The sequence below is a fragment of the Lipotes vexillifer genome, unplaced genomic scaffold (genome assembly GCF_000442215.2).
Source record: "Lipotes vexillifer unplaced genomic scaffold, Lipotes_vexillifer_v1.1 scaffold1325, whole genome shotgun sequence".
In the NCBI taxonomy this organism is placed as follows: Eukaryota; Metazoa; Chordata; class Mammalia; order Artiodactyla; family Lipotidae; genus Lipotes; species Lipotes vexillifer.
The window spans coordinates 344956-366132 of NW_006781704.1; the positions used below are offsets into that span (position 1 = coordinate 344956).

General features: G+C 36.8%; 1 protein-coding gene across 3 annotated transcripts in view; it reads right to left on the minus strand.

Moving 5' to 3' along the window:
- The window catches only part of NAV3 (neuron navigator 3), a 369647-nt gene that overhangs the window by 202785 nt on the left and 145685 nt on the right, over window positions 1–21177 (minus strand). The window lies entirely within an intron of this gene.

Consider the following 21177-nt stretch of genomic DNA (forward strand, 5'->3'; position numbering starts at 1 on the left):
GCATTCCTGAATTACAATTCTTAATGATTTTTTAAATCACAATCTTTGGTCGAAAACACACCAAAAAGCATTATGGAAACCAAGTTTTGAAGAGCAGTGGATACTTTATAAACGAAATGAACATGTGTGCTTTAACTTGAACTGATTTCTGAATTACCTAATGGTACTGAAATTAGTGTTCTGAAGGCTACAGTAAGACTCAGTGGGCCTAAACATGTTCACACGTGCTGTGATGGTCATGGGTTGATGTGTGAGTGGAGAATCACTCTGCTGGTGAATTGTGATGACTCTACATGAACACATTTGTTGTACATGCACAGTTTCCAAGGCCTCCAAGGAAACAGGAACAACATGGGGTTGTTGGAATCAGGGTGGAAGGGTCATGTGGAGCCCTGCTGTTAATCCAGTTACTTTGCTGCTAAGTAGAGGGTATTTAACCAAGGGAAGGATCCCTTAAGATGGTGACATGTTTCCTGAGTAAACTCTTACTCCATGCAGCCAGTCTGTGGTGGGAGTATGCAGCTCTTTGAACTGCCTGGCTAGAGAGGAATAAAGAATTCCTCATATCTAGACAGCTTTTCAGAGCACTTGTTTTTCAAGTGGATATGTGATATATTCTTATTTGCAGAGTGCATTCTATATTCTAACTGTACTGGACACTGAGACAACTGGCTACAACTCGCCAAACTACCTCAGCAACAATAATATCAGAGGACAATTTAAAAGTAAAAACCAAAGCACTCCAATGAAATATTAATTCAAAAATTAAAACTAAAAGTACCCAAAGTGAAAAAAAAGAATCTTCTGTGAACATGTCACTCTGCTTTGTCAACCCAAGAATAAGAGAACTACCTACAGGTTCACCATGATGTCTTCTATCCTGTACCCTCCAAATTGAACACAAATATTAGCAGGAGAGATGCCAATAAAACAATGTACTTTCCCTCGGGGAACTAAAGCCACCTCATTGATTTTTTCTTCCATGATTTTAAAGATGTATCATAATTTCTAGTATAGAAGTAGAAAACCAACAACAAAATCTAGAGGTTAATCGACTTGGTCAAAATCAGTCTGATTTTATTGCCCACTTGTGTTTTCTAATTATTATGAGAATACTCTACTAGTTGCCTATATTTTTGTACCAAGCCATCCTACTTTAATTCTTTGAAACTGGGCTTCTGCCCTATACTATCCTTACAAATGTGAAACTGTTATTTGAAGAAGAGTTTGATTCAACTCTCACCATATTCTAATATTTTTGTATTTGACCATATTTTTCTCTCTGCCTTTTTAAATTTCTCTCTTTCACAGACTGTCATACTAATAACATACTTGATCTGCCCACCATCATTCTTGTCCATTTTCTCTTTCTTTCACCAGGCCCTCTTCCCTTACCCATCTCTCAAAAGCATGCTTTTTCATATGTCATCTTTCCTCAAACACTTGTATGCATTCTTTCATTTGATTCTTACCTAAGATTTCAGGTGAAATCTACTAGAAACTAGAGTTAATAGCTGCATCATACTCCCAGTCATCAATATCAACTGAATAAAAGACATCATTTCCATGACCTTCAAAATCAATTACCACATCAAACTCACCATTTTCCTTTTTTTAATCCCCCAAGTTCTAATCAGATCCTTCCTTTCATTTCATGATTTCTGTACACAGGATCACCATTTTCTTTAGGTCTTTGGGCTTGAAACCTCAATAGTCAACTCTTCCCTTTTTCCTTCCTTTTAATTATTGTAGATGTGCAATCAATACCCTGCCACGCTGATTCGACCTCTACAAATTTATCTATGTTCTCCTTCAATTTTCATGTTTACCACCTAACTCAAGCCCCAACTTCTCACAATGCCTCTAGCTCCCTTTATTTCTCTTTTTCTTTCTTTTTTTCTTTCTTTCTTGCTTTCTTTCTTTCTTCCTTCCTTCCTTCCTTCCTTCCATCCACCCTTCCTTCCTTCCTCCCTTCCTTCCTTCCTTTTTCTTTCTTTCTTTCTCTCTCTCTTTCTTTCTTTCCTCCTTCCTTTTTTACCTGGCCCTGGCTCTCTACGCAGCAGAAACGAATTTCTTTCCCCACAGTGCTTGTGATACCATGTCCCTAATTTCAGATTTACAAATGGGCTAGTAACAAAGCAGGTGAGTAGGTACAGCCAAAGCAGTTTATTAGTGAAACAGACACAAGGGACATGTATACACAGCTCTGAGGCAAGTGGGGGCAGATAAATAGAGTCAGAACACCACTAAACTAAGGATTTGCAGACATCTGGTTAGAAGATTATGTATTCTTTTCCTGAAATGTTGTCAAATGAAAGTCTTTCTAGCTAATGGGTGGCAAAAATATCAGAAACAAAAGCAAAAAAAAATAAATATTTTGAGACACACTGTGGGTTCTACTAAAGGAAGTATCTTCTCATCTATCCTGTAAAGTAGAACATCAAGGGAAAGCTTTTTATTTCCCCTAACATGGAAGGGAAGAGGAGATTAGAGACAGTCAATTAAAAAAAAGGATGAAACTCATCTGGTGTTCAGTACACAGAAGGATCCAAACTGCCAGAACTATCCAATACAGCTTCAGTGCAAATCCCCAGGTAGAACTGTAATATCCATTTATTATAAGGAAAGAAAACTTCTCAAAGTAAACCGATCCTGAATTGCAATCACCTATTTTTATTAACCACCAGAGCCTCACTACTCAAGGTATTGTCCACAGTCGAATAAAATGGCATCACCTGGGCCTTGTTAGAAATACTGATTATTAGGTCTCATCCCAAATCTGCTGTATCAGAATCTGCATTTTAACAGGATTCCTATGCATAATAAAAGCTGTGCTCTACAGAACATCCACAGATGTCCAAGCTTGGAAGAAAAACACCTGTTTCCAAAGTCAAAGAGCATAATCTAAACATCTCAAGCCATGCCTCATTTTCTATTCTGCTGCTGATGCTGCTGCTGCTTTAGATAGTGCTGACACCCTCCTTCCTCTAGAAATCCTCAACTCACTTAGCTTTCTTAACACAACAGCTGTCTCTTGAGCTACTCCTCCTCCTTCCAAGACACAGGTCCACTCACCATCACCCCTTCTAAATTTTGTACTATGCCCATGAATATTTTCAAAACCATAATCCTAGGTATCAGCTGGTATATCCCTCCATTCTTTTTATATCAAATCTGTATTTTATACTCCAATCTCAATTCTAAACTCAGAGCCTCTTTTCCAAGTATCTCATTATCTCCTACATATTCTACCTGGATCTATCAGCTATATTTCTCCCAGATATCCCCCAAATGTTCAAACCTTAACTCATTATTCTTTCAAATCATCTCTCTCTCTTTGACTTTGTTATTTAAATTTAGTGTCACCAACTTTTTTTTTTTCCATTGAACAAAGAAGAGTTGTCTTCTTTGACATGACCCACTCCATTTCTACCTCTGTGTCATTTCTCTCATGGACTCTGATAATGCCCCTCCACTAGTCTCTTTGTTATCATCCCTTTTTTATTGCCAACCAAATCCAATCATTCTTCTCACAGTCAACAGAACTAACTTTCCCAAGAAAGAATAGATGTCAATCTCTTTCTTTGAAATTGCTGTTGACTCCCCATTGTCTGTAGGATACAGTCCAAGCTCTGTGATCTGGTTTACTGTTTCCATGTGTCTCCTCAGACTCTCTTACAGCTTCATCTCCTCTGCACATCCTGCATCCCATGTTCTCCACTGTCATTACACCTCTGCTTCTGGCCTGAGGCCTCTTCTCCCCCGGCTCCATGGCTTTTCTCATGAGGTTTCCTTCATCTGCAACACCATGGCTTCTCTTCCCCACATTATGAAATCTTACTTCTGCTTTAAGATCCTGCTCAAGTGTCACCTCCTTCTTGAGGCATTTCTCAAGTCTTGTAGAGTTGGTTTTGTCCTCCATTAGTCCCCAGGTCTTTATTCATCTCTAAGGATTAGGTTAACATGGAAATTTATCAGGGTAAATGCTTATTTCCTGAACAGATTGCATTGTTCACCAGGAAAGGAATTACAGTATGTTCATTTCTTCATTCTCAGTTCCTATCATGGGTTGGTATGTGTTCAGTAATTAACTACTGATTGCTATTTACTGGGTAGTATTATCAAAAAATGATATGTTATATCACCATCTTTTAACCAAGGGAAATTGTTTTAAGAATGGAATTATCAGAAGTATATTAAAGGAAGACACTTGTCTTCATTGTGTCCTTATTAAGTGACAGTTTACATTTATTTTCTCATTTATTCCTCACAATAGTCCTGCAAAGGTGATACTCCATTCCTGACTGAAAAATATGAAACTGCCTTTAAACATTAAGTAACTTGTACAAGTTATACATCTTATAAATAATAGTACTGAAATTTAAACTTTCTTCTGTTGGATTCTATAAGCTGTGCTATGTTCTACTATATCATATCATTTTCTTGCAAAGTACAACTTGTGATACTTTAATGTTTCTTTTGCTATTAATTCATTGCCTTTTGGATTTGTATCTCCAAGACATTATGATAATAACTTTATATTGCCTTCAGAGTATCATCTCTTCCAGTGTCAAATAAATCTACTTTCAACAGATACTCTTCAGCATTTAGATAGGGAATTTTAAATAATTTCATTCAACAGATGACTTTATGTAGAAATAGGAAATAAACAGTAAAACAAATTTTAAACGGTCTGATGCTTTTAGTGTCCAAGCAATTCTCAAAAATCTTCCAAGTAAACACTATTTTTTAAATGTTTAAGCCACATTTTAGTAAGAGCTAGAAAATTATGGCACTATTTATAACTTGCCACTCCCATGTTCATTGCACACATGACTAATTAATCAATCACAGAACTTTTTTCTGCTGAGTCCTGTGGTACCCTCAAAATCCTTGGCTAGGATTCCAGCAACCCTTATTAATCAGAACACTTAGAATGAGAGTAAAAACTTACTCGATCTCTTCCTTATGCTTTCATCAAATATTGTTAAGAAGATTTTGAGTGGCTCAGTGCAAGATGTTTGTGGAAGGTTCTATTTCTGTTGTAGTTATTCTACCAGTGGACTTCCATGCAGAAGTAAAAATTATGTAATCTTATTCCTTAGCTTTCATTTTCAAAAATCAAACTGGACCCAGATATAAAGACATGTGCGTCATTAAAAGTCACCAAAACACAATATCTGAGCCTCACACGTCTATCACTCTTTACCTCCATTGGCTACTATCAAGGTTCTTTCAAAAACAACAAAATCTCAGTTGAGACAGTTAATATTTGAATTGCCTTAATTGCTATTTAATTCCCATGATAGTTAAAATATTCTTTTAACAACTACTAATTGCCCAAGTAAAAAGTTGGAGAGCCACAGTAACTTCCTAAGAAATTGAGCCTTTGTCATGACCCCAGCAGAGAATACCAAAAGGTTTAAATTGCAGAATAAATAATAAATTCCCAGATTAATGAGATCCTTTTCTTTGATATGTAAAGAAGAAATTGGGGGGACGAAACAGGTTGGGATATTTAGCAAGACTGGAACCAGGAGACCACATAGGAAATCACTGCTACAATTCAGGAAAGATTTGATGAGGGCCTGAATGGAGGCAGAGGCACAGGAAATAAGAGTAAATGATTAATGAGAGAAGTTATAATCATGGACATAGGACTTGAAGGGAAAAATCTAAGATGGCTCTGGGGCCTCTGGCTTGGGTTGTGCAGTACAGTTACATGGGAGCAGAGGGCAGAAAAAAGAGATTTAACATCCCTGATAGAGTGTAAAAAGAGAAAAAAAAAATCAAGACTCCACTTTTAAGTTATGTCATTAGTCAAAGGGTGAATAAAGTAACAGGAAATACTAGGAAGATGGATATTCACAGATGAATAAATCCATTTTCACAGCAGAGATAAAGTAAAGATCACTTTATGGTCATATTATAATAGCTCTTTTTTAAAGCACCTAATAGTTTTGGATATTGAATAAATTAATAAATAAGAAATTGACTTCATACCCCTAAGGTATTTAAAGTGGCAGACAGACATAGATATTGAGAAATTTGATTTAGTTTTGTGTTCCACTTATTCTAATAAGCATATATTGATTGACGTTATCCACCAATTAATAAACCATTAAAAAGGATTTTATTGACCACCGGCATGTATCAGCAATGTGCTAGAATGATTTAATTTGGGAAAATTAGGTTTAAGAATGCAGGGATGACTGTTTCACTCTGAGAAGTATAACCCTTCAGACCATGTATTCCAACTCAAAACCCTTCCTAAAAAATACAATTTGATATTTAATGGAAACTGAACTGACTTCAACCTTGGAAGAAGAAACAAAACAATATTAGGCAAGTGTGCAAAAAGTGGTACATTCAAATATCTACCTTCTGTGAATTATTAAATTGAAATGCCAGTAGTAAAGATCTAATATATTGGTTAGTAGCACAGACTCTAAAGCCTGAATACTCTACCTGAATCCCAGCTCAGCTGTTCTCTGAGCCTGTGTCCTCAGGGGTTAAATAAGGATGACAATATTATCTATCTCAAGGTTCTTATAAGGATTAAACTGTAGATCACTTAGAAGGGTGTCTGGTAGAAATAAGTGCTGGAACAGTTAAAAAGAAAATTCAGTGGGATTCAGATGTACGTTTGGGAGTCCCTGGGTTCACTAAGCCCCCATGTGAGGCTCTATAAATAGTCTGGTGAATTCATTAAATCATAACTTCCCATGTTCCTACAACTACCCTTCCCTCCTGTGCTTGGCTGTCTTCTCAACACCACACCACATTCTTTGGTCCCACCTATCACTTTTTTCCGGACGCGCAGGCTCAGCGGCCATGGCTCACGGGCCCAGCCGCTCCGCGGCATGTGGGACCTTCCCAGACCGGGGCACGAACCCATGCCCCCTGCATCGGCAGGCGGACTCTCAACCACTGTGCCACCAGGGAAGCCCCCACCTATCACTTTTGATGCTACTACATTCTTACTCTAAGACCCACAAGCACGGACATCTCAGGACAGTGCCTGAGCTTTAAACTCTGGCTCTCAATCTCCTGGTTTATAATTACTTTGAGACCCGATTTCGTGCAAGCAAATACAATTGTCTTATTCTCCCTCAAACCTCTCTGGATACTACTCACTCTTCTTGTTTTCTAAACTCAACAATATCAAGCCCTATCGGTCCTAATCTTATAAAGAATCATCAGAAAATTGCCCCAACAGGACATCCAAGAACCACCATTCCCAAAACAACACGCACAGGATGAGCCTTCCAGAACCTACAATTCTCAAAACTGTACATAATCCCCAAAGTATCTCAAATACAGAATTTCATAAATGTTCTGTTTTGTGATACAGTCATTAGATGAAAATATAGTTTTGATATGCTTAATGCTATGGTATATTTGCTTTAATATTTCAACCACAGTTTTGTGTTAGATTTGCACTCTAAATGTCATAACTAATTTGAAAGACAGGGGTAAAATGTGTCAGAAATTGAGGCAGTCCTCGATAACAACAACAAAAATAATTTGCCTTTAAGAAGGTAGCAAACAGGCCTCCATAATTCTGAATATACTGCAAAACAACAAAAGGAATTCTCTTGTTTGCTCACTTGACCCATAAATGTTTGTAGTCTCCAGAGTTTTGTTCTGAGCCCTCCTTTTCTTCCCTAGCTTTATACTCTCTTCCTGAGTAATCTCTTCCATTTCTATAGTTTCAATCAACAAAACATTGCTAAGCCGATGTTCCCAGGTCCATATATCTGGCCCTGACCACTCTTCTGGGCTCCAGAGCCTCATATTAGATATCACCATCTAGATAGAAGTCCCACTGAAATGTCAAATTCATGAAGGCCAAAGCTGAACTTCCCCTCTTCATCTCCTTCTCATCTGTTTCCACCACAGCATTACTATTTTTTCCCTTGTTGAAATACATCACCACCAGTGAGTCAACAAAACTAGAAATGTGATGATTTCTTTGGCCCTTACCTCCAAACAGTCCCCAAATCCATCTTCCTCAAGTCCCACCCTCATGCCTATTAACATTAAATTGTTCAAACTCTTGTCTCTATAGCTATAATGTATGACAAACCTGCACCCTCTCACATTTCTCCCCAAAGCACATTTTTCTCCACCCTGTCACCAAGGTCATGTTCCTAAGTGATAAGCAGCCTCATTTTCCTTCTGCTAAGAAAATTCCTGAAGCAACTTCCTTCACCTTCAAGAAAGAACTCCCAGCTCCTAGAAGGAGCATCCAGAGCCCCCATGAATTGGCCTCTGCCTACTTTTCTAGCCTCCCTCTCATCACGCCCTGTGGCAATTTAAACCCAGAGCTACAATCAATTATTAGATGCTCCTGTCATTAAAAGGTGAGATCTCTATCCCACACACCCTCCCTTTGAAGCTGGGTGGGATTGTCAGTCCTTCATCTATTGGGTCACAATACAGTTGGGTCACAGTACAATGTCCCTGAAACAGCCATGCTGGTGAGGCCATATGTAGTCACTGTTCCAGACACGTGAGTGAAGAAGTCACCTCAAAAGTGGATTCTCCAACCACAGGTGTTTTGCCTCGGGGCAGCCTGTGACACTCCAGCCTTTGCACCCTTCCCTGTGAAGCTTCCAGAAATAGTGGAGTAGAGACAAGCCATTCCTGATGTGCCCTGTCTGACTCCTAAGCTCACAAAATCCATGAGTATGATAAAATCGTTATTGTTTCCTGCCAATATATTTTAAACAGCAAGAGATACCCAGAACACATTTCCACTTTCACTTTCTGCTCAGCCAAAAAGTGGCAGTTTCCTGAAAGTGAAATGGCATTTTCCTCATCAGTGCCTTTGTATGGGCTTTCGTACTCTGTGGGAGTAGTTAGCACACCTCACCGAACCACCTGTTTAAACATCTAGGTCCCCTATTAGATGATGGGCGAAATAAAAGGTGAAAGCATCACCGGATCTCAGCTGCACATCTAGCATAATTCCTGGCACATAGTGGGGGCTGAATCTTTATTTGTTGAAAGGTCACATCTGAACTTTCAAACCACCAGTAAGAAAGAACCCTGTGCTCTAAGGTAATATATGAAACATCACTAGAACAATATTGTTTTTCATTAAGCCACGTGGTATTCATGGACTACGCACAGTGACTGGTTCATCAAAGCATAAAAATAAGCACAAAACAGTAATTTTTAAAATGGATGTATTTAATATAAATATGATAACACACTGTTTATCGGAGCAATCTTTCATATTATGTAGGTTTTTGTAACTCCTCATCTATATTGAGATTTTACAGAAAATTGTTTTAGAATCAACCATCTTTCCTCCCTTCAGTCTACTTAACTTCAGCCTTGGAGTCACACAAATAGGAGTGGGAATCCCTATACAGAATCGCTCTACAGTCACACCTTTAGTACTCTTGATTCCCAAAGAAAGAGAAAAAATGCTTAATCATAAAATCACATTTGTTCTACTAACAACACTATTCCCAAGGAACCAAGGAGGAATACAAAGAAGCAAATTACACAATATGAGGTAAGAAATTTCTTGGGCATAAATTTTGGTGGAAGTTTTTTAACCTCCCAATTTTATTTTCCTTTTGTAAGATGGTATGATGTGAAGAAGACAGGAATTATTTCCTTTCAAATTTACTAAAAATGGCTTGAGAGAAAATTAGGGATAAATTACCCAAGGTGTATTATAATTAAGTACATTGGAAGAAAGTCTTAAACTAAGGATTTTATATAAAATAACAAACATTGAAGATAGTAGAACACATTCACTAAAATTTTTAAGGCTGAGATAGATTGAAATACATTTCCTTATATATCCTATGATTGCTAGAAATGAAACCGTATCTTCAGAATTAATATTTAAAGAATTCTTTAAACCAAATTCTTCCTTTAGTATATACAGTTTCCCTTCTGTAGGGTCCTTGTGCAATGTTATAAAATGATAACTGACAAGCTAATAGCTCTAAAAAAGAGAAAAGTGTTCGGCCACTTCTGCAAAATATCTTTTGTACCTTAAAACCATATACGCTCCTTCAAAAATATTTAAGACATTTTGTAACAACTATACTCACATCAGAGTATGTGATAAAAATATGTTGTCCCTATACATAAATTTTGCTGAGACTTCACTAAAAACAGTTATTGCCTAATCCATAAATGAGTCAGAAGCTTAGCCTACATCCACATGTGTTTCTTTTTAGCAGCTGGGTGGCTGAAATATCATCCTGATTACATGTGAGACAGGTTACTGTGATAACTTATCCCATTAGTGAAAGATGGCATGTAAATCTATTATAACCTCTGTCTTATCTTAAATTTCAACTGACAGTTAATAAGGCCACCTGCATGGTCTGCTTTTGAGGGATCTCAAAACAGTAACTAAAGAGGGAGATGCCTGGCGAGGATATTACTGTATCAAAGTCTCATGCTCTTTTAGGAATGGAGAACTTCAAGATAAAGAACTCAGGAAACCAGGCTCACCTTTCTCTCACAATGTTACCATAAATTAGATTTTCACACTGCTTTTACTTACATGTAGCTCAAAACACTATGCTGCTGCATGGATCTTTTCCATTTATAACTTTCAGTGTGGAGTAAAATTATATCTCAATGCATTCAGTGCTCCATTCTAAAAGCCCAATTTAATGCAACCACCTTAAAAAACCTGGACCCTGAATGCCGCTAGACAAAACTATTTTTTTAATTTAACTTTTATTTTATATTGGGATATAGTTGACTTCAATGTTGTGTTAGTTTCAGGTGTACAGCAAAGTGATTTAGATATACATATATACATCCATTCTCTCTCAGATTATTTTCCCATATAGGTTCTTACTATTTTTTAAGCAAAAATGTAAACAAACTTTGGCAAAGACTACCCTGATGAGTGAAAAAATCTGGATGATGTAATACTTCTGAAGATTTAAAAAGGGTACACGGGTTCAAGCCCCGGTCCGGGAAGATCCCACATGCCGTGAGCAACTAAGCACGTGCACCACAACTACTGAGCCTGCGCTCTAGAGCCCGTGAGCCACAACTACTGAGCCCGTGTGCCCCAACTACTGAAGCCTGGGCACCTAGAGCCCATGCTCCGCAACAAGAGAAGCCACCGCATTGAGAAGTCCGCGCACCGCAATGAAGAGTAGCTCCCGCTCGCCGCAACTAGAGAAAGCCCGTGTGCAGCAGCAATGAAGACCCAATGCGGCCAAAAATAAAATAAATAAATAAAAGTATTGTAGGAAGCACAGACTATGTTAAACTATTTCCTAGTACCCATGTTCATGAAAATGAACTTAATTATTATGCTTATAAAATAATTATATAAATGTTTGAAGATCTAGAAGAAAGTCTATTTTAGACAGTCCTTATAATTGGGCTCCTCTCAATTTACTGCAAAGCAAATGTAATCATTAATATAGTCAGTTTCATATCATTTAGGGATAACTGGGGTCTCAAAACATCTCTGATGGTGGAATCTGGTCTAGAGTCTGCCCCCACTTGTGAGGAGAGAAAGCTGATTTTGTTTACACATCTTTTGAGGCTGAGAAGTCAATTAGAAAGGGGTGGGTGCTATGAGTGGTCAGCAGCAGAAGCACAGGAAATGGGAGTGTGAAGAGGCAAATGTTGACAGTGCGCTTTGTAATGAAGAAGGACTTTCAACCAATGGCAAGACTACCTCAGCTGCAGAAACATGCAAGTCCCCCAAATTCAATTCTATGCTCACCCAGTCATCCCCTGATTACAATTTGTCTTTCTCTGTAGACCTGGTGACAGGAAAACATTCAATGGTCATACTGACACAATTATTATAGTTTTTGTGACAGATGCATTTTTCCATTGTAAGACAGTAAGTTGAACCTTTGAGACAGATTTTAGTGGAAAACAGATTAATACATAATAATTTCATATGGTATAAAATTGCAGATATAATAATCAACTCTACATTATCAGTGCTCTATTTGAGAAGAGAGTGCCCCAGAAATAGTAAAGATCAAATAGAACCAAACAATGTCTAGTGTTTGGGAGACAATGTTCATGTAATATATAAACAGGATATCAAAATGTCCTGGAGTAAAATGTTAAAGAAATAAATCACAAATTAGCTATTCTGAGTAACGGCTCTGTGATCATACATGAATCATGTATTTGGTAATTACAAGAGAAAATTATGAAACATTGGCTTACCATTGTTTTTATCGAGACATTTATGTCAGAGAGCACAAGTCAAATTCTCTAAATTAGGAGTGAGTCTAATACTTTATAATATATATTATATTCTCACCATTCCCTTGGAAAGATGGAGTATAGCTGTGATGTTTGCATTTTCTACCTGGAGAAATCAAGCTCAGTTAATTGATTTTTACTTAAAGAAAAAAAAGTTATCAGAATGAAGAATGGTTCTGTCAATGAATGTGATGCCATTAACATGTTGATAAGCAATATTAAAGTTTAAGTTCACAACATCAAAGGATAACATGATAGATAAAAGGGGCCATCAATGACCAAGAGACTTCAGCAGCTTTTGGAGAACTGAAAATAAATGAAGTATTTTTGATGTGGAACACATAGCCTCCATGTGTTCTCCATCAAAATGAACACAGAAGCCTCATCCTACCATACGCATGGAGGGAGGATTCAGTCTGTAAGAATGAGGGAGTCTGGACTAGGAAATTTCAGATAAGATGAAGGGGATATAAAAAGAGGGAGATTAATCGAACATCCATGTCAATTACTATTGATGACCACTCCATGGCCAGACACAAACAAACCAATTAACCATCCAAACAAATAAGAAGCGATTTTAGCTATAATAACTGAATAATCAAAGAAAAAAATTGCCAGCAAAGAGGGGTCTCTCAATATACCTGGACTGACATCCCTCTAGAGCATCATTAAAGGAGCTATGGCCTATTCTTTTTTTTCAAACCAAAGTGTATTGCTCAGCCATTAAAAAGAATAAAATAGTGCCATGTGCAGCAACATGGATGGACCTGGAGATTAACATACTAAGTGAACTAAATCAGACAGGGAAAGACAAATGTCATATGATATCACTTATATGTAGAATCTAAAAAAATTGATACAAATGAACTTATTTATAAAATAGAAACAGACTCACAGACTTGGAGAACAAACTTCCCCCAGGGGGTAAGGGTGGGAGGGGGGGGATTGATTGGGAGTTTGGGATTGATATGTACACACTGCTATATTTATTTAAAACAGATAACCAATAAATTAGAATTACTTTCTAAAACAAACAAATAAATAAATAAATTGAAGTGTGTAGTTGATACACAATAAGTTTCAAGTGTACAACACAGTGATCCATAATTTTTGAAGGTTATATTCCAATTACAGTTATTATAAAATACTGGCTATAGTCCCTGTGTTGTACAATATATCCTTGTAGCTTATTTATTTTATACATGGTAGCTTGTACCTCTTAATCCCCTACCCTTATCTCGCCCCTTCCGCCTTCACTCTGCCCACTGGTAGCCACTAGTTGGTTCTCTGCATTTGTGGATCTGTTTCTTTTTCTTTATATTCACTAGTTTGTTTTGTTTTTTTAGATTCCACATGTAAGTGACATTATGCAGTATTTGTGTTTCTCTGCCTTACTTACTTCACTTAGCATAATACCCTCCAAGTCCATCCACGTTGTTGGAAATGGCATTATTTCATTCTTTTTTATGGCTGAGTAATATTCCACTGTGTGTGTGTGTGTGTGTGTGTGTGTGTGTGTGTGTGTGTGTGTATACACATATATACACACACAATATCTTCTTTACCCTTTCATCTGTTGATGGACACTTAGGTTACCTCCATATCTTGGCAATTATAAACAATGCTGCTATGAACACTGGGGTGCATGTATCTTTTCGAATAAGTGTTTTGGGGTTTTTTTGGATAGATACCCAGGAATGGAATTGCTGGTCCTATGACCCTTTTTGCTCAGTATCATCTGAGTGAGGACTTTCCCAGAAGCCTGTTGAAATGTGCAGAAATATGGCTCCTACACATCTTATTTCTCCTTTTCTGATTTATGCCTCTCTACCATCAGCTGTCCAATTACTAGTACATATTTAATTTTTTAATTGTCTATCACTAAATGTAAGCTTCAAAAGGGCAAGGATTCTTCGATTTCTTTTGTCCTCTGCTGTATCTCCAACGCTTAGAAGAGTGCCTGGAACACACTAAGTGCTTAATAAACATTTGTTGAATATATTAATGGGGGATGGGAGAGATGGGAGAGTGTGTACATCAAAAGATAATGATCAAATTAATGAATAAAAATTAGTGGTAGCAGTATTTTATTTAGCTATAAGGGAATACTTACTAAAGGAAATACCTAAAATAATTAATGGGGTTACCTCTCTGTAGCTAGACCACGCTTGGCAAGGTCTGAGCATTGGGCCGTCATTTTTAAATCATAAGGATATTATTACTTTGAATTACATTTACGTATTTAATAGAAGTTAGAAGTGTAATGGACAGAATTGATCAGAGAAAGTGAGAGAGGAAGGAACAGTGATGAGGTTGACTTGAGGTTTTTAATGTGGGTCAATATATTTCATTATATATGTGATATGACCTAGAAGTGGGAGGAGGAAAGATGAAAGTGGCTGGTTTGAGTGCCTGTTACATGCTAAGGGTTGTGCTAAGGAGGAACTTTAAACACAAAGTATGTCAGGTGGTCTTCTCAATACCCTTTTGAGAAGGTTACCACTATTCTAATATGAGGTAAGAAACCTCGTATTTGAGCAGGTTAGAATTACTTGCCTCATGCCACATCACTGGGAATTGGTTGGCAGAATTGAAAACCATGTTTGCCTGACTCTAAAATAACCAACAGTATACAGATGCTGCTTCATCATAACAACAGAACCACGAGTTGTTGTCAAGCTTTCAAAATAATGGACTAGAAGCACAGAACACAAGCAGTGTGTGTATGTGTGTGTGTACATACTCTTAGTATTACACCCTCTCTTGGTTTCCTCGATCAGTCAATTAAAGAATAATTTCTTTCCCTTCAATTATTTCTCTCTAGGAATAAAAAATTCTGTTATTTAAAAGGAGATTCATAAATGTCGTTTTTGTTTGTTTCATTTTCTTTAAAGTTTAATTGATTCACTGTCTTTTATGAAGAGCACACTATAGGCCACAACACAGAGTTCAATTAAGCAACTAATTGAAGCCAGGTTCATGAGGGCTTAAATTACCAGAGCCTTCCTGTCATCTTAAATTAAACTTCCTTATATACTTCTCAATATTTATAACCCCAGGCCGAAAAGCTGTAAACCATCCCAGTTTCAGAGTGAATCTCCCAGAAGGAAATGATGTTTCCTGGAAAAGAGGAAGGCAAATGTCCTCCATGGAAGAAGGCTCCAAAAGCAATGTGTGTGGCAGGGGTCATGGGAGCCTCGAGAAGGGGCTGCAAAGGGAATAGACAAGTCACTCAAATAGCATGTGCCCAGAGATTTTGCAATTTGACTTGTGAGTCCTATAGGAAGGAGCAAGTTTATCTAAACAGCAAGTGGACACATTCTTGACTTTCTCCTACAAAATGAAAAGCAGAAGGGCAAGTGATTTTCTGTGGAGACCATAATCTCCCAAACTCCCAAAATAGCTCTTATTTTAGTTGAGAAAGACTTATTATCACTGCCTTTAACACTCTATCACCTATCTACGTAATTTCTTACCTACACTTTCACATGCATTTTGTTTCTTTTTTACATGTTTTAATTCTCTATAATATAAAAATACGTGTTCAAAAATCACTGTTTTGGGATTGGTACAATTCACTAACTATTTAATAACGGGATGGGAAATCATTTAATAATGTAGACAAAACTTAAGCTAAAAGGTCTGTATTCTAAGGAAAATCACCTCCCTTTTTTAAACTTTTAGGAAACAGAAAACATTTTTTATGTATACTATTACCCTAACATCTCATGTATAACCCGACTAGTACATAAGAAAAATGAATTTTCATTTTATAATTTTCCTTCACTATAATGCTTTACTAGATAGTCTCAGGAAAATTAGACATTCATGACATGATTTCTGCTCAGTGCTGGCTGGTCTCATGTGCCAGGCACTGTGTACGGTTTTGGTGAAATTGAACTTTCTGTTACTTTTCATGTCAACTAGAATTCTGTCAAAACACATATATGTAAAAATATGATTAGCAGAAATATCCTGAATGTCTATGACATATTTACTGGTGGAAATAAATTTTCTGAGTTTGAAAATTATAGGATTCATGTCTACCTTGTTTTTTGAATAAGAAATACTATTTTCCCCATCTCCTGGTTAATGCCTATAGAAAATGACTATGATCACAACTGTTAAATAAGATTTTTAGTACTTTATATTAAAACAGTTCTCATATTTTTTCCAGTTGGTTAGACAAAGGGCCTTTAATATACTCTTTTCAAAATAAAATGAAATGCCAGAAAGATAAAAGAAATTGATTTTATATTTTATATTAAATAAATGCAAACAGGATACTTAACATTCCTTAATATAGCAAAATGTTTAAGCTTTACCTATATAAAGTCCTTCCAAAGATCACTGAAATAGAGAAAAATTAATTTTTATATGAAATATGTTCAAATTTTTGAGATTGCTGAAGGACTGAGGAAATTTAGAATGAGTCGCAGCTTTATTTTAATACACATACTACAAATGGATAATTCTAGTCAAATGATAAACAGATCAGTGATCAAGGAACAAGACTACCCTCACATATCGTCACTAAACTTACACCAACCATGCCATTTTAGGGTTAATTCAGAACATAGGTCTTTCAACAGTATTTTTCCCTTTGTAATATTAGTTTATGTTGACGAGGTAAGGACTTCTGTATTAATATTATTTATTAACACAACAAATTAGTAATTTGGACATTTTAAAGATAATACGTTTGTGTTCGATTAGTTGTGGTATTCAGTTTTTTAACCAGCCTTTAATTAAAAATTTTAAACTCTGTACTAGCTGCAAATTAGAGGCATCATTTCTTAATAGTAGATCAGATATCTTCTTTCATTGTCTAAACCAAACATGACAGAGAAGACAGGAGTTATAAACATGAAAGTCTTTAAGCTATCAATGATATTTCATAGCCCAAACACTTCACTCATGTTACCTATTACTTTTTGTGGTACCAAAATGCTAATGATCTTGGTAATCTGCTTTCTTATCCCACAAAACAGAAACCACATATTGGTAAAGGAATGGTACTCCACAGAGGCAGCAACACTGATAGCAGTGAATTAATGAATGACAGCCAGAAAACAAAGGGAACAAAATATTTATAATAAATAGGTAAAAGACCAAAGAGGTATATAGTCAGGCATCAACGAGGATGGAAGCAAATAGTTCCATCAGACCCGCATAAGGTCTGATGGTTCCACTACATATCATTCTGAAACTAACTGTAGTTCAATATCATGACCACCCAAGAATCAAGAACATTTTATCTTTATTATAGCAGTTTCGTAATATACACAATTCTTATTTTAAATGACGTACCACTGCAATTGTGAATGTTAGAAAGTTTTCCTACCTAAAGTTAGAAGCAGCTATAATAAAGGTTCATTCATTCTTACTTAACTCATTTCAGAAATCATTACTAAGGACGTACTGTGTGTAAGGTTCTGGGCTAATCCCTTGAAAAACAGAAGTGGTTAAAATGTAAAAATACTGCTGTCCTCACAGTGCTTATGTTCCAGAGGGGAGGAAGTGGCAATAATAAACAATGAATATAATAAATAAGTTGTAGGTTAGAGAGGGGTTAGAGCTACAGAAAAGAAGGAAAACTACAGCAACCATGATGTGGAGTGCAGATGGGCAGACTGCAGTGTTAAAAGAGAAGTTAAGGTCAGCATCAGTGAGAAGGCAACACTAGAACAGTTGACTTGCAGGAGGTGAGAGATTCAGCCAAGTGGCTATCAGAGGAAGAACATTCCAGGCAAAGGAATCAGCTACAGCATATTTCCTAAGCGGGGAGCAAGCCTAGTCTATTTGACACCATGGCAGGGCTTGGAGCAAAAGAGTGACATCTGACAGGTATGTTCAAAGAGCTTTGTAGATACTGACCCACTGAACCCCCAAAACAACTTCATGAAATCGATGCCATTTTTTATACCCTTTTAGCAGATGAGAACCTGAAGCATAGAGAGGTGAGGTAAGTTGCCCAAGGTCACACAATTAGGAAGTGGTGGAACTGGGATCCAACTGCAGGCAGTCTGATTCTAGAGGTGAGCTCTTTTTTTTTTTTTTTTTTTTCAGTACGCGGGCCTCCCCCTTGGAGCACAGGCTCCGGATGTGCAGGCTCAGCGGCTATGGCCCATGGGCCCAGCCGCTCCGCGGCATGTGGGATCTTCCCAGACCAGGGCACGAACCCATGTCCCCTGCATCGGCAGGCGGGCTCTCAACCACTGCGCCACCAGGGAAGCCCTAGAGGTGAGCTCTTAACAAGGAGATCTTCAGTCCTTGAACAGGACACACACAGGCACGCATGCTCGCTCACATGTGCACAAACCCACACACACACACTCAAGAGTGGAGAGGAAGCTGAGAAGCCAGAAGAGGAGGGTTTGTTATGCACATTCTATGTCTCTTGGTCCACATTTTATTTTCTCTCTTGTATATTTTACTTGCTAACCTTTAGATCAAAATGTCTGTTTAAATGAAAGATGTTCAAATTTACTGAAAACATTTGGGGTTATTCTCAAAAGAGCAAAACAAATTCCCAATTCTTAATGTATAAAATAAACATTGTGGAAATATAGAGAGTTATGTCAATTTACTTTAAATAAACAAAGAGAACAAAACAAAAATACTCTCATGAAACATTATTTTAGGTCTTCAGAGAAAAATACAAGAACATTTTTCTGGCTAAATATCCAGAATAATATAGCCACCAGTCATTCAAGCTATTCACTTGGGAAGAGCTTTGGAATCAACAAAAAGGCTTCATAAATCATGATTTATGACTCTCATCTCATGTAAATGAAGATAATGTGTCACTGAGATTCTTTTCCATGTTAATTATCTTGGTTCTATTGTATAGACACTTATTCCTTTCCTATGTATACTATCAACATAGGCTTTGAAAAATGCTTAGGTACATTGTTATATTTAAGTTCACATAGATTATAATTCATACACTATTTCACTATGTCAAATCTATACAAATGGAAATAAGTATTAATGTCTGAAATATAACATTCTCCAAAACATAGAATAAATTCTGTTAAAATGAAGACTTGGAGCTCCTCTTTATCATGGTCCTAACTAAGTACTACACTACCTTTAGTACAGTAACTACTCTGCATTTATTAACAATCCAACGAGTAATCAAATCCAATTTATCAAAAGAAAAAATTATTTAAGAGTCTATCTCAGAATTAAAGGACACTGGTGAAAAGAATGCTTTTCATAAGCTTTCACTAAAAAATATAAGATAGCTCTCCCCAAGATGGTATAAAATGACCATGCCTATTATATATAGGTCTATATTTTAAAATATAATACAGTTTCATAATATCCATGCATATCCAGCAAGGAGAGAAAAAAATTTCCCCCAACGGGTCATAACCACTGAGAAATGTGGGGCAAGAAACTCCACATGGCAGATACAGAAATAGAGTGAGGGAAAGCAATGACAAATGATATCTCATCTCACTTCCAGAGTCAACATCCTTTGCACAATACCACTTTACTTCCTATATTTTTCCAGCTACCATTCTTGCTTCTTGTCCATTCAAATGGCTTAAACCAAACTCTAGGAAATATTATTTCTGGCAGTTCTCAAAATCTAGATCTCTTTCTACCAACCACCACTTCCCCCAAAAAATTAATAATAAAAAATATAAAAAATATATTTTATTTTTTCTCCTTCTCTATACTTAAGGAAATCTAAAGAACTTATACTGTAGAGAATGTTTTTTTCACTTTGATTCCTGCACAATTTCACATGACATCACAAAATACCAAGACAAGCTTAAAGAACAGAAGCACATCTGCATTACTTAGTAAAAACAAATATCCCTTATCATTCCATGGCCTTTGTAGTACACTCCATATTTTTTGGTGAAACTGTGATTTTTCTTTATTAATAATTCACTAATGAGTAAAATTTGCCAAAGGAAATGAGTTTACACGGTTGTACAGAGACAGAAATATTGCTTAATATGAAGTGAGGGATGGTTGACAGATGAAAGAGAAGGGGATTTCTGAGCTGCTGAATATTTGACAATAAGTGGGAAGTGGTTTGTGAATGTATCTTGGAATTTTATGTTAGCTTTCTGAGTCAATACTAATTGCCAAAAACAAACTCAAGGCAAACTGTATTATTAGGTTTTAGGCTTGGCTTCTAAGATGGAAAAAGTTAAATATTTACATATGTGTGATACAGTGTGTATATTTTAGTAGACGATAAAAGAGTATTTTCATATTGGACATTCTCCCTCCTTAAGAAAAATGATCATAGCTATGTATGCCATAGAGCTAATGATCTGATAACCTGAAAACTGATCAGAAACATATGAGTAATTTGCATGAAACCTGTTAACTTAATTATGTTCTGTGATCATTTTTTGATGTGTCAACTTAGCTAGGTTTATTTAGTTCCACTCAACACCAATCTGGGTTTCGCTGTGAAAGCATTTTGTGGATGTGGTTAAAGTCCATAGCAGTTGACTTTAAGTAAGGGAGATAATCCTAGATTATCACTAGGATAGTAGGCCTGACTCACTCCTTGAAAGGTCTTAAAAGTGGGACTGTGGTCTCCTTCAGAGACGAAATTCCACCAGTTTATAGCGGTTTCAGCTCGTGCTAAGAGTGTCAGCCTGTCTTCCTGCTGGGCTGCCCTCAGGATTTCAGACTTGCCTAGCCAGCCCCCATTATCATGTGAATCAATTCTTTAAAATAAATCTGTTGGCACTCTTTCTTACTGATTCTGCTTCTCTAGCTGAATCATGACTGATATAGTTCCAAACTGGAAAAAAAGCAGGAACGAAAGAGTAAAGGAAGCTGCAGTGGTTTGTCAGCACCCCACACCAGCTGTGTCTACGTGCACCCACAGACTCAAGTCAGACAAACAATGTGTGTATAGAAACTCACACACACGTATACACGCACATGCATGCACAGACAATCTCA